Here is a 12,411-nt window from a genome sequence, read left to right as displayed (position 1 = left end):
GAAAAAAAAAATCATCATTAGTTTTTAGACTAAATATCTAAAATTATAAAAGGTGTTAAATAAGATTGTGGTAGTCGTGGTGGTGACATGTGGTACCATAGTAGCAGCGGCGGCGGCAATAGGAGCAGCAGCAGAAGCAGTACAACAAAGTGACTAGAACGATCGTCAACGTGTATATTCAGTACCTAAACTTGCAGTACATCATTTATCTTATTAATTCGTGTTATAAAGAAAAAATCACTTAGAGACGCTATGAAGCCTACGGCAGTGGACACCTGATGAGCATCTAAGTCAAATCAAATATTCCTTTTCATCATCATCGTTATCAACAAAATATAAAGATTCAGGTCATCAAAATTCTAAATGACATTGATACATTAATAACAAGAAATTATTCAAGATGTTGCCGATTACGGGTATAGAAACTGATTGCTGCGCTTAATTATTATATAACTTACATTTTGCATTTATCGCATTTAAATTCTCCCATAAATTTGCTAGTGTAATGCTTATAATTATGAAACAAGTAATAATTTAAATGATGTTGGTCTCGTTAAGTTTTGTCACTAACATGACTTTTTCAAATAATTTACCTAGGTTTTCTTAAGTTCTTTTCAGTTGTATTTATTACCTGCTTTTGTTGAATCTGTTTCTGAAACTTGGCTAAAACTATAAAGATATTTTACTATATTCAGTCGGTGAAACAGCAATGTCTTTTCAGGTTTAAGTGTTTCATGCGGGAATTGCTGGACCTTTCCATTCTTGGACTATAACGTTATAAAATTTTGCTCGGATACATGCATTAACAAAACCGTATAACCATCAAATATCCCAACACATGTTTCGTCATCATGGGTGAATTCAAACGAATGAAAAATAAAGCCTTATCTTCTAAAAGCAGAACCCACCACTTTGCCAGCTTTATGTCTCTGTCAGGAGCGGTCGCAGGACTATTTTAAAAGGGTTGCTCAAAGATTCCAGGGCTGTAGACACTTACGCCCGTATTCTTAAACCGGACTTAGTAGTTCTAGCTAAAACTTTAAAAATGACATATGTAATGTAAAATTACAAAATCAGCAAGGATACTATGCCCAGGCCTTATAGGCTTACTAGTAAACCCTATGATTTGCCGACATTGATGTAGGCCTAGGTAGGCCTATTGGTAGGCTCATCATCAAGTGTAGTAGCTACAACGTGTAATCATGATCTATATACTCATCGTTGTCTACTTCTTGTGGGAATAATAATACAGTAATAGACAAGGTACTTTTATGCTTCGTTTGTTGTTTGCCTTGTGTCTACTTTTCAAAACGAAACGAGCGCTAGAGAGTAGTAGAGTCAGTGGTGACGTATCGCAACTATACATAGCCAGCAAATCCCGGATCAGGGATCGCAGTTTTCATTCAATTGATTGGATGTGATGTGGATGACATAACCACTAACCAATCACCAGGCACTATAATTTAAATATAATCACATCGATAATTAAGGAGATTTATGAAGAAACCACTGCTTATCAATATATTAAAAACACGTTTGTTGTACTTGTGAGACGGTAAAAATATACATGTTGAAATGCATAATTTAATATTCTATAGATTAACGCAATTACAGGGGATGGAAGGCCAATACGATAATTCAAATATAAAAATTGCATATTTTTATTAATATTACCAACTACTTAAAATTACCGGTCGTAAATGAACTTTTCAAAGTCCGATTGTGATGAAATTAAAACAGAATTAATCATCGACGCAGACATGTCAATAGAACAATCGACTGCGCATACGATTTCTACATGGCTATGGTTTGTTCTAAAAAAATGTTAATAACAGTTGATTCGCAGCGTTCTATAGAAAGGGGTAGTAACAAAGTGCGAGGCAGCGAGGCATGCGAGGCAGGGAAGGCATGCGAGGCAAGTCAGAAATTTATGCGAGGCATCGTTTTACCATCATCAAAAAATGCGCGGCATCATTTTATCATTTCTCAAAATTGCAAGGCAGGAAATCACCGAAATTGAAGTAGCCTAGGGCTAGGCCTATAGGCCCGCTAGGCTAGTTTCCTTTTGCACCTGCCTTGTAATTTAACCAAGGCTTTATCCTGAATACCACAGCTTAGAATTAGTAGGCCTACTTTAATGAAGAAAAATCACATAAAAGTAACAATAAATCCATTAAATTGGTGATTTTACAGACGTTGTTTTTCTCGCATTTCGCACACTCAATGTTCAATATTTTGGTTTCTATGGAACGCCAAAAGAGCAAAATTAATTAGAGGGCTAAAAACTCTGTGGAATCCATTTATATTTAACGCATTATTTGGTGAAAATCAAGTACAATTTCAATAAATTTTGTCACTGTCAGTAAGGAAAAATGTTACTGTTGATAATGTACACGGTTTCGTTAACCTTTTAAAGAATAAAATAGAAAAATTCATCATAATATCCTTAGTAGGATGTCCTAGGTCTAGACTAGGTAGTGATGTTGATTTAGGATCGATTATTATTCTTTGAAAACAGAACAGTATCAGCAGTAACATATTACAACATTTTTATTGACAAATTAACAAATATATTGAAATAAAACGTGTTTTTCACCAATAAATGCATGAGAAATTGACGCATTCCACTGAGTTTTAGTCCTCTATTATCGTTGCTCTTTTGGCGCTCAATAGAAACAAAAATATTGAACATTGAATAAGTGAAATTCGCGAACAGTGTGCGAGAAACACGCCTGTAAAATCATTAATTTAAAGATGTATTGTCCCCCAAAAAATGAAAAATAAAGATGAAAAAAATCAAATTTTGAATAGACCGTTTTGTAGTTAACATAAAGTTATTAACTTCCACCGAAAAAAAAATCCGAAAAAAATATTGATTTCGCTTATAAAAAAATCAAAATAAGTTTACCATTTTTTCGAACTCATCGGCTCAGAAATTAGGCCGGTAGAGCTAACTCATACATATGCATGATATGTTAATGAGCATCCACACAGCAGAGATCTGATCTAACAATGGACGATGCATGTTGTATGTACAACAACACCAACAGAGATCGACGACACGCGACTCGACTGTGGGTTTCCCTGGCCTGATCGTATAAATATGTAAAGCTGAGCTGTTAATTTGTCGGTAAGTAGGCCTAGACGGTTATTTTAAATATAATAATATATATAACGCAATAATAACAGGAAGGTAAATTAATTAACTTAGCCTGGGATTTTTTCAGTTCAGGGCTAGGCCTAGAATAATTAATACATGCTGCTGCATATTACTAGGCTAGTAGCAAGCAGACTGTGACAATCGGGTCCCTGCAGAAGATGCCCAGCTAGGCCCTATACATTGTACTCTTCATAGACTGGCCTAGGCTATATGCCATCAATCTTAGCTACATTCCGAAAATACAGCCAGCTTGCTGTACCATATATATTTACAGTTGAAGCTTGTTTAACTAATTTTTATGATAAAAATAAAACAAACATTTTTCAGAAAAAATGGTTGCAATACAAGCCTGAAATTGAGAACCTTCCAGCAGCACTGTACAAGTAGACAGAGGGGAAAAGCCAGCTTAGCCATTTTACAACACAAACAAATGTTCTCTGTACTGTAGTAAGTCAAATATTTATTTTCTCTTTTTATAAGTTATAACATTATAAGTAATGTGTTTTAATTACCATAGAAAGGTAGTATACTTATTTGACTATGTCAAAGTAAGCAATTTCACTAGCCCAATTTTGCACTAAATATGCATGATCTATTTTTTCCAGATTTTCATACTTTGCTTTTACTTTTTTTAAAGACGTTGAGCTGATGAAGACTGGAACAGAGGTCACCCAAAGACAACAATGATAGACTCGGTATTGGAATATGATTGGATATTGCAGGAAAAATATTTCCGACTCTCCTGCTGCATTCGGCCAATATGTTCTTGTCCAGCTTGTAAAATATTGTATAATTTTTTTTGTATTATATGTACAGTATATTATTTTGTAAACATAACATTCAATAAATAAAAAAAAACTACAACAGTACACAGGATAAATTCTTCAAATTTACTTACACTTCATAATTTTACTGTAAATATTACAGTGCAAAAGGAGTTAATAAAATATATATATACAGTATATCTGATTGAATTCCTGTATTGTTTTTTGTGTCAATTTGTCTACTAATTATCAATGTGTTGATTGTGGCAGTAATTACGACAGCTATAGTCTTCTAAGATCGCTCACATCCATTACAAAGTGTCATTTTAATAGTAAGAAACGTTTCAATAAATTGTGAATGTTGCCACTGTACGATACATTTTATGTTTCTCACTACTTGCTCTTATTGTTCAATCAATAAACCTAAAAAAAAAGAAGAAATTCTGCATAAAATGTTTATTATTTGCGGAATGTTAATTTGAACCTATTGCATTTGATACAGAAAATATTTTTAAAATATTGCATCAGTAAAACATCCAACAAAACAATATTTAGATTTTCTTTTTTTTTTAATTTTCACTGCCGAATAGATAGTTGAAATCTTTAAAAATTAAACCAATTCATTATGATAGAAGCAAAAATACATCCCTTCTGGTGGTGGTCTACTGTAGCCCTAGCTAGCAGTGTACTGCCTAGGCCTACTACACTCTACTTCTAGAGACAGAAGTAGGCAGCAGTTAGGCTACTCGAGACTGTCGGTGCTAGTAGTAGTAAACTAGTAGTACAGTAGCAGCAAATTCGGGCCTAGGCCTAGCTAGGCCTCTCCTGTTAGCGAAACAAAAACTCACCTAAATGAATAAGATTCAACATCAAAGTTACCAACTGTAATTCTAACTTGGCATTCTGCTAGCTATAGTTTTCGTGTTTTCTTCAAGATTCGTCTCGCATTACTACTCGACTCTCTCGCACGCATGCATTGCTATCGTTGTTGGCTGTTGATTTGGAAAGCATCATCATCCACATGATGTATCCATACAATATGAATATTTATGAGCTAACTCAGGTCAAGGGTTAAATTAAACCGGAACACATTTGTCTTCCAGACAAATAGCTTCCGGTTGGTTAATTTTTGCATTAAATTGCGATTTTCCCGTGTAAAAAATTATTTTTTTCAATCCAAATTGAGGTCAAAGTGAATAACTTTTATGTGCAATTAAAATGGCCTATTCAACAAAAATATTGAAAAAAAAAATTTTTCAGGGGGACAATACATCTTTAAGGATTTATTTGTTACTTTTTATGTGATTCTTTCATTAAAGTACTCATGAGGTATACTTCTAAGGTGTGGTATTCACACGATAAAGTTAGTTATCAAATTTGGAGTAAAAATATAAGCGAAGGAAACTAGCGCCAGGTTTATTAGTACGTACATGGACAACAATAAATAACTTACTAAAGCTTACTAAAACAGGAATAGTGTATCATTATTAAATATTACACCAATTATTATTTTATCAAAATTGATTAAATTATTTTCTACATAGGCCTTTATCTAGGTTAGGGCTAAGCATATTAGCTAAAGTTTTATTTTAGGCCTAGTATTACAATTGTCGGACGTAAGTCTTTTTTCACACGCGCTCCAGAATTCTGTCGCAATTTTTTTCTTTGCGGCATGTTATTGGATCGGCATATCAGTTACCTTTTATTCACCGCCAGTTATTGAACTTGTCCTGGCAATCGCTGTTCACCTTATTTGCGAGAGAGGTACACGTGTTGTTCCTAGAGAATGGAATGTCAAAAATGTCTTTGGCACGCCGCTCAGAGAGAAGTCTGTGCGTTGCTGCTGAAACCACGTGCTATAGGAGGGGAATGCACCACAATCCTCTGAGCTGAGGGCTGAATCATTCCGCTACCTGCTAAATAGTAAAGAGGGATTTTCCATCTCTCGGGTCTACCGGATCTAGGCGCAGGGGTGTGACAAAATATAATTTTCACTCTGCTATGTTCGAGAGACATGTGAGTGAACACGCTCGAAATGCCAACAAACATTGCAGTCATTTGATGAGTGTGTCGCTATAACAATTATTGTTTATCGAAAGTTGAAGACTGTCGTTCAGATTTTTGAACCGTAGTTTGGGCACTTTTGTAAAAGTAAAATTTGACACGATATGACTTGAATGAAAAAACAATCGTTACATAAAAATAAACAACATGATGAGTGTATACACGAATCTATTTAGATACGCTTGTATCGATTGATTATTAGGCCTATAATATAGCATAATAGCACGTTAAGATATGCCTCGCACCTTTTTGAAATTGTAAACTATATGCCTCGCATGCCTCGCACTTTTGGAAATGATAAAATGATGCCTCGCACAAATATTAGGCATGCCCCGCATGCCTCGCTTGCCTCGCGTGCCTCGCTGCTTCGCACTTTGTCAACACTCTATAGAAAGCCGCGGTTAGAGACACGGAGTTCAATGAGCGTGTTTGTTTGATTGGCAGCAGTCAAGCGCGTTGGAAAATCGTTTGATGTCACCGTCGATGCATATCCTTCTATTCTTTAATCCATGGTATATGTTATAATAATACTAAGCATGTTTATTTACAACCGTATACAAATTACATTATCTTCCTCGCGCAAGTCCGACTTGAACTATAGCCATAGCGACAATAGGAAATGTAAAAACTCACCACGCGATAGAATGTTAGGGGCCTAGCGCTTTCTTGTCACGCTATGAAGTACGCGGTTCGTCGCGATCATATATTGTTGGAGACCTAGAAAATATGAAAGTTACCGTACCGCCATGGTTCCTAAATATATTTTGAAGATTGTTGTTAATCAAAAGTACTTTACTGTTAAATTAATAATCTTCATTAAGTCGAACTGCAAACTTCGACTACTTCTTTTATGAATCGAATTTGAAGTAATAGCTGCTCGAACTAGGACATTTTCAAGTCGAACTTCGAACTACGACTAAAGTTTGGTTTAAGAATACGGGCTTGAGTATTTGAGTAAGCAAATTGTTAAATGACACCCCTAGATGGCCTCAAATGGTACTCTCGGACGTAAAATTCATGATAAATTGCACCTCTAGTTCGCCGGAAATGTCACTCACTGTATAGTGCGCTAGCAAACAGAGGATTGTAGCCTTTATTATTCAGCTGGTGATAAAACAAATGCGACTAACAATATAGGATAACATTTTTCTCGTTCAATGCGAAGGTCACGGGGAAGTCCCCGATTTACGGTAATACATTCTAATAACTGTACCCAATTAATAATCAAGAAAAAAATATGAAGCTGCTGCTATAAATATATTGATTATTTTGAATTAAATGCTAAATAAAGTCAGATGTTAAAACCAAAATTTCCAAAATTCATTTTAATTTATCCACTATAAACTTTACAAAAGTGTTGTTTATGATTTGGCCTAAACATTGGCCTTAGATTATGGAAAACCCGGCAAAACGCAGTGATTATGAACAAATCGATTATTATTCTTGGCAATATGCCTAATGTTTAAAAGGAATGAATATAGGCTATATTTCGTTTGTCGATGATTTTTTTTACGCAAAGTTCATGTGTGAATGGTTGATTCATTAGAGGTAATCTGTGATGGCGCTAGTAGCCCTGCTATGCGTGGGTAATTGGTGAATCACGTAGTAGGCTACAAAGATAGGGAAGATCTGTACTGCCGTTCATTGTGAGAGGAGGGTGAAATCTGGTAATGTGTCATGATAATGTAACAAGCCAGAGATTAAATAAAATCACGAATACATTTAGCTTATTGTCGTTGTTTTAGTCGTCTTCAGAAGTTTATCGACCGACAGCTATTTATTTTTTGTGGCAATAAAAGTTGAATATATATATATATATAGTTTCTCATGTGTAGAGCGTTTCTTTGATTGAATAATTATGTTTGTATTATAACACAAGTTCATTTAGGATTTTCAGTAAATTCAGGGGCGGTCGCAGGACTATTTTAAGAGGATTGCCCAAAGACTTCAGGGCTGTAGACACTGAGTATTTTGAGCAAGCAAATTGTTATATGACACCCCTAGATGGCCGCACATGTTACTCTCGCACGTAAAATTCATGATAACTTGCACCTCTAGTTCGCCGGAAATGTCACTCACTCTATAGTGCGCTAGCAAACAGAGGATTGTAGCCTATAGTATTCCGCCGGTAATTAAACATACGGGATTTTCAGTAAATTACCAATGGTTTATTGAAAGTCAACACTGTAACTAATCCCTTACTATTCAATCAAAATGTTATTATACTAATATATTGTTGAAAAATGGATTGCGTGATATGAAAATGGATTGATGGTAAAACGTAACAAAGATACGTTCTTGTCTGGTTATTAGGTATTCATGCAGTGATCAAGCGGAGGATTATTTTTGTAGCGTTCTATTTAAAATAAATTTCCCTGCAAGGAAATATTTTGGGTGTGGAGGTCGTTTACTTGACAATGATAAAATGTCCTGCAACTCTGTAACTACTTTATGACAAAGCCTATCAAGTTCCTAATCCTGACCCCCTCCCTAAATGTTAAATGTGCCCATTTTTTAGAAAACACACTAAATACAATTTTTTTTTTGGCGTCAATGCAGTACTTCTGTTCCGGGAATATTTTATTAATTAATAAAATTATTACTATTATCAATTAATGATTTTAAAAAGAAAAAAATATGAAGCTGCTGCTATAAATATTGAGAAAAACGTTAAATTGTATTATTTTTAATTAAATGCTAAATAAGTCCGCAGTTAATTAAAACCACAATTTTCAAAATTCATTTTCATTTTTCCACTATAAACTGTACAAATTTATAAATATAAAACAAAGAAATTAATTATAGAAATTTTGCAGAAAGAATGGATAAACAAAACTATACGAAAAATTATGATTTGACCTTAAATTATGGAAAAAGGCAATAATTATGAACAAATTAACGACCCATATGACGGGTTTTTTCCGAACACAGTTTGTGTTGGCCTTCTTTCGTAGGAGAGAGATACATCTCCCTGCTCTCATGACGCGCGTACCACAAGCAACTAGTCAATCAGAAATTCATTCAGCGCATGCTCAGAAACTTATCTACACTTATCTCTGTGCGTGGTATAGTAGGCCTATTGGTGACTGCTGTGTATTCTGCCAATTTACAAATATTCTCTTCCAGACTGGACTTTTATAAACTATACATATGGATATTGTATACGATGAAATGGGACTCAATTTTAATTTAGTGGCAGAAACACCCCTGGGTCCGCCCCTGCTCTCTGATAATCATTGCGTAGTATTTTGCCAACTAATGATTACAAAGGCATTCATAAATCATACCAATAAGGTCAATTTTCAAAATTAGAGGATGGTTCTCGGAATGATAATGACTAATGAATAAATGGTTTTAGAAGGACGTTCTGGCTTGGAAGTTTTCTGTCGGTTACCATTATTGAAATGCTTGATATTCGTAAAACTAAACCTACTCTGTTTCACAGTGTCTTAGATGATTACTAACATTTTAAAGTATAGTGTTTATTGTTTGGCAGGGCCCTTGTAAGACGTTGTAAAACTAAACCTACTCTGTTTCACAGTGTCTTAGATGACTAATAACTTTTTAAAGTATAGTGTTTATTGTTTGGTAGGGCCCTTGTAGGGCGAAGATGAGGAGGCTTATTCGAGGGATACGTTTAATTTTTTAGTTTTAATAATATGGTAACATTTATAATCAAATAAAATCCTCTAATAGATATGAAAAGTGGTAAAAAAGAATAACAAATGCTTGGTAAATTGTAGATAACAGTCCGATGAATTCTAATACAAATAGTATTATTGTGTATATAAATATAATAGATTATTATTCTAAGTGATGTTTTATTGGGAAGGTGTTCGACGTTTATTCAAATAAATACCATCATAATTGGTATAATTAACTTCTACGACAGAGTGCCCACAGTTATTCCTGCCAGCTTACTCAATAACTGGGCTATCGGGGCTTCACTCGATTTCAAACAAAAAGTCTTATCAGTTCTCCCTATGTAATTTTATATACTATTCCCCACAATATACTCGGATGCTTTATGGCGTATATTTAATTTAATCTATATATAAATTTACGTAAGGGCAACATTCGGTAAATCGCACGTTATTTCTAGAATGTTTACTCGATAGTATATAAAGTTGGTTCGTACTGTCGGTACTGATTTTAACCACCTGGTGTAACCCTGTTTACTAATTAAATTGAGTTAGATAATTAGTTATTGACAATAAAAACGAATTTAGGTTCAACGATTTGCCCCAAATAGGGGTGTTTCCCGATCGTGGTATACACTGTCTAATGGATGTCCTCTTGAAAAATACCTGCACACAATAATACGAGGATACTTCGCATTTTCCTATCTCCTCCTACGATAATTGTTTTTAATAGCTGAAAACCGGTTGAACAGCACGAGTACAGTATCATAAGGTTGAAGACAGGCCGATTTTCTTTTAAAAAAATACGATTTTGATAGATTTAATATACGTGTATACAAATGAATTGATTTGCGATGAATGGAACATTCCAAATTAATTGGTTTAACCATAGAGGTATAGGCTTACCTCCATGGTTTAACACAAGTAGGTAAATTTATGGGCCCTTGGAGAATAAACATAAATAGTATTGCAATGCTGTAAATACTGTAAATAGGTATTAACCACTTTTGATCGCCAATTGAATCGCAAATTTCTTACTGTGAATGTTGGTACTGTTAGATATAATATAAACAAATACAAATAAACTTTATTACTGTGAGTGTGGTTAGGCCCTACTGTTAGATTATAAACACATAATATACAAATGAATAAACTTTATTACTGACAGTTGCTTAGCTTTTGTATTAATTAATAATTAAAAAATATATAAACGTCGTAGTGGTGTATCGTTACACGTACTTTACTATTTCAATGACTCACAGTGAGAGTTTTAACAAAGTATTAAATCGCAAATGGTTTACTGTATTTAGTGGCATGGTATATTATTTATAGGCCTATACAACATAAAACAAATAATATAAGAATATATTTTAAAATGGTTCCTCTTTGTACCCATCCTCTTCCCCATCCCTCAACACTACACACAAAACACAAATTGGGTTTGTTTAAATGAGTCCATTTTGTGACAAGTTTCTCTTTCGGAAGTAATTCTCAGGGTACTAATTTTGGTTGACTACATAAATCATTGTGTCTATTTATTCGTTTCAGTAAACGACAATTTATTATAGTCCTGCTGTACGTAGGCCCTACATTTGAAATCTCCAGTTTTTTTCTCGCTGGAATTACTGTGTATTCGAGAACCATCTGTGGACACGTCTAGTCTTTATTAATTTGCAGTATAATTTTTATTTTGCTACTGCACCTTCACATGGGCGATCCGAAAATAAACAAAAAACTAAAATGGCTATCGCCACCAACGGCCAACTTAGCTTAAACCAGGAAGTTGCAAGGTGAACCCGTGGACTCGCCGTGAACCCGGAAATTACTTCTAGCGCGCACTGAGTTGAAAATCTACCAATGACATCATAAATTTTGTTTCAAAACCCTTTAAAATATAATCCTAAAATAGAAATATGGAACAATATTGTAATAGTGGAAACTAATGTTATCAAATCGACGTTTCGCGGTACATCTGAGATAGATAAGGCGGAGATTTGTCCCGAAGTTTTTCCATTGTGCTCGTCAGAATTAACCATAATTTTTATATACTAGAGGGTGAGATCGCTTCGCTCGCTCCCCCTCTTGGAAGTGTAGACGATGGTTCTCGGAATGATAATGACTCGGGTAAAAAGTTTTAGAAGGGCATTCTGGCCTGGACGATTTCGATCGGTTACCATTATTTAAATGCTTTTGATATTCGTAAAACTAAACCTACTCACCAACCTGTTTCACAGTATTTTAGATGATTAATAGCGTTTTACGTATAGTGTTTATTGTAGATATATGAAAAGTGGTAAAAAAGAAAAACAAATGCTTGGTAAATTGTAGGCCTAGATAACAGTCCGATGAAATCTACTCAAAAATAGTATAATTGTGTTATAAATATAATACAATATTGAGTGTATAAATGTGGATGGGCGTTAATTAGATGGTATTTGAAGGGAGGGAGGGGGTGGGGAGTGGCGATAATTATTTTAATTGGGGAGGTGTTTCGGCCGTTTATTCAAATAAATACCATCCTAATTGGTATAATGAATACATTATTCCGTGACACAGTGAGCCGAGACGGCTTTCAACATGGGCAGAAGTATCCCAGGGTCCTGACGGGACACAGATAGCGCATAGTATACATAAAGTCCTGACAGCTTATTCAACAACTCGGCTATCGGGGTTTCATTCGATTTCAAACAAAAGGTCTTATCATCAATTCTCTCGATATAATTTTATAATTATTTCCCACAATTTACTCCTATGTTTCATGAATATATTTAATCTGATCTTT

At 34.6% G+C, this 12,411-nt stretch overlaps 1 protein-coding gene and 2 long non-coding RNA genes across 4 annotated transcripts in view; 1 reads left to right on the top strand and 2 right to left on the bottom strand.

Moving 5' to 3' along the window:
- The window catches only part of LOC140063638 (podocan-like), a 34,742-nt gene that overhangs the window by 14,882 nt on the left and 7,449 nt on the right, over nucleotides 1-12,411 (bottom strand). The gene's annotated exons all lie outside the window — the stretch shown is intronic.
- LOC140063641 (uncharacterized) lies at nucleotides 3,089-4,058 on the top strand. The gene is made up of 3 exons (XR_011847652.1): nucleotides 3,089-3,130; nucleotides 3,488-3,607; nucleotides 3,798-4,058. It is a non-coding gene; the product is annotated as an uncharacterized lncRNA (long non-coding RNA).
- On the bottom strand, nucleotides 3,604-5,142 carry LOC140063642 (uncharacterized). The gene is made up of 2 exons (XR_011847653.1): nucleotides 4,773-5,142; nucleotides 3,604-4,347 (listed from the first exon to the last, which is right to left on the bottom strand). It is a non-coding gene; the product is annotated as an uncharacterized lncRNA (long non-coding RNA).

Source organism: Antedon mediterranea, chromosome 1 (assembly GCF_964355755.1).
Source record: "Antedon mediterranea chromosome 1, ecAntMedi1.1, whole genome shotgun sequence".
Taxonomy (NCBI): domain Eukaryota; kingdom Metazoa; phylum Echinodermata; class Crinoidea; order Comatulida; family Antedonidae; genus Antedon; species Antedon mediterranea.
The sequence above is the reverse complement of the archived record's forward strand: the minus strand, read 5'-3'. Positions and strand labels throughout refer to the sequence as shown.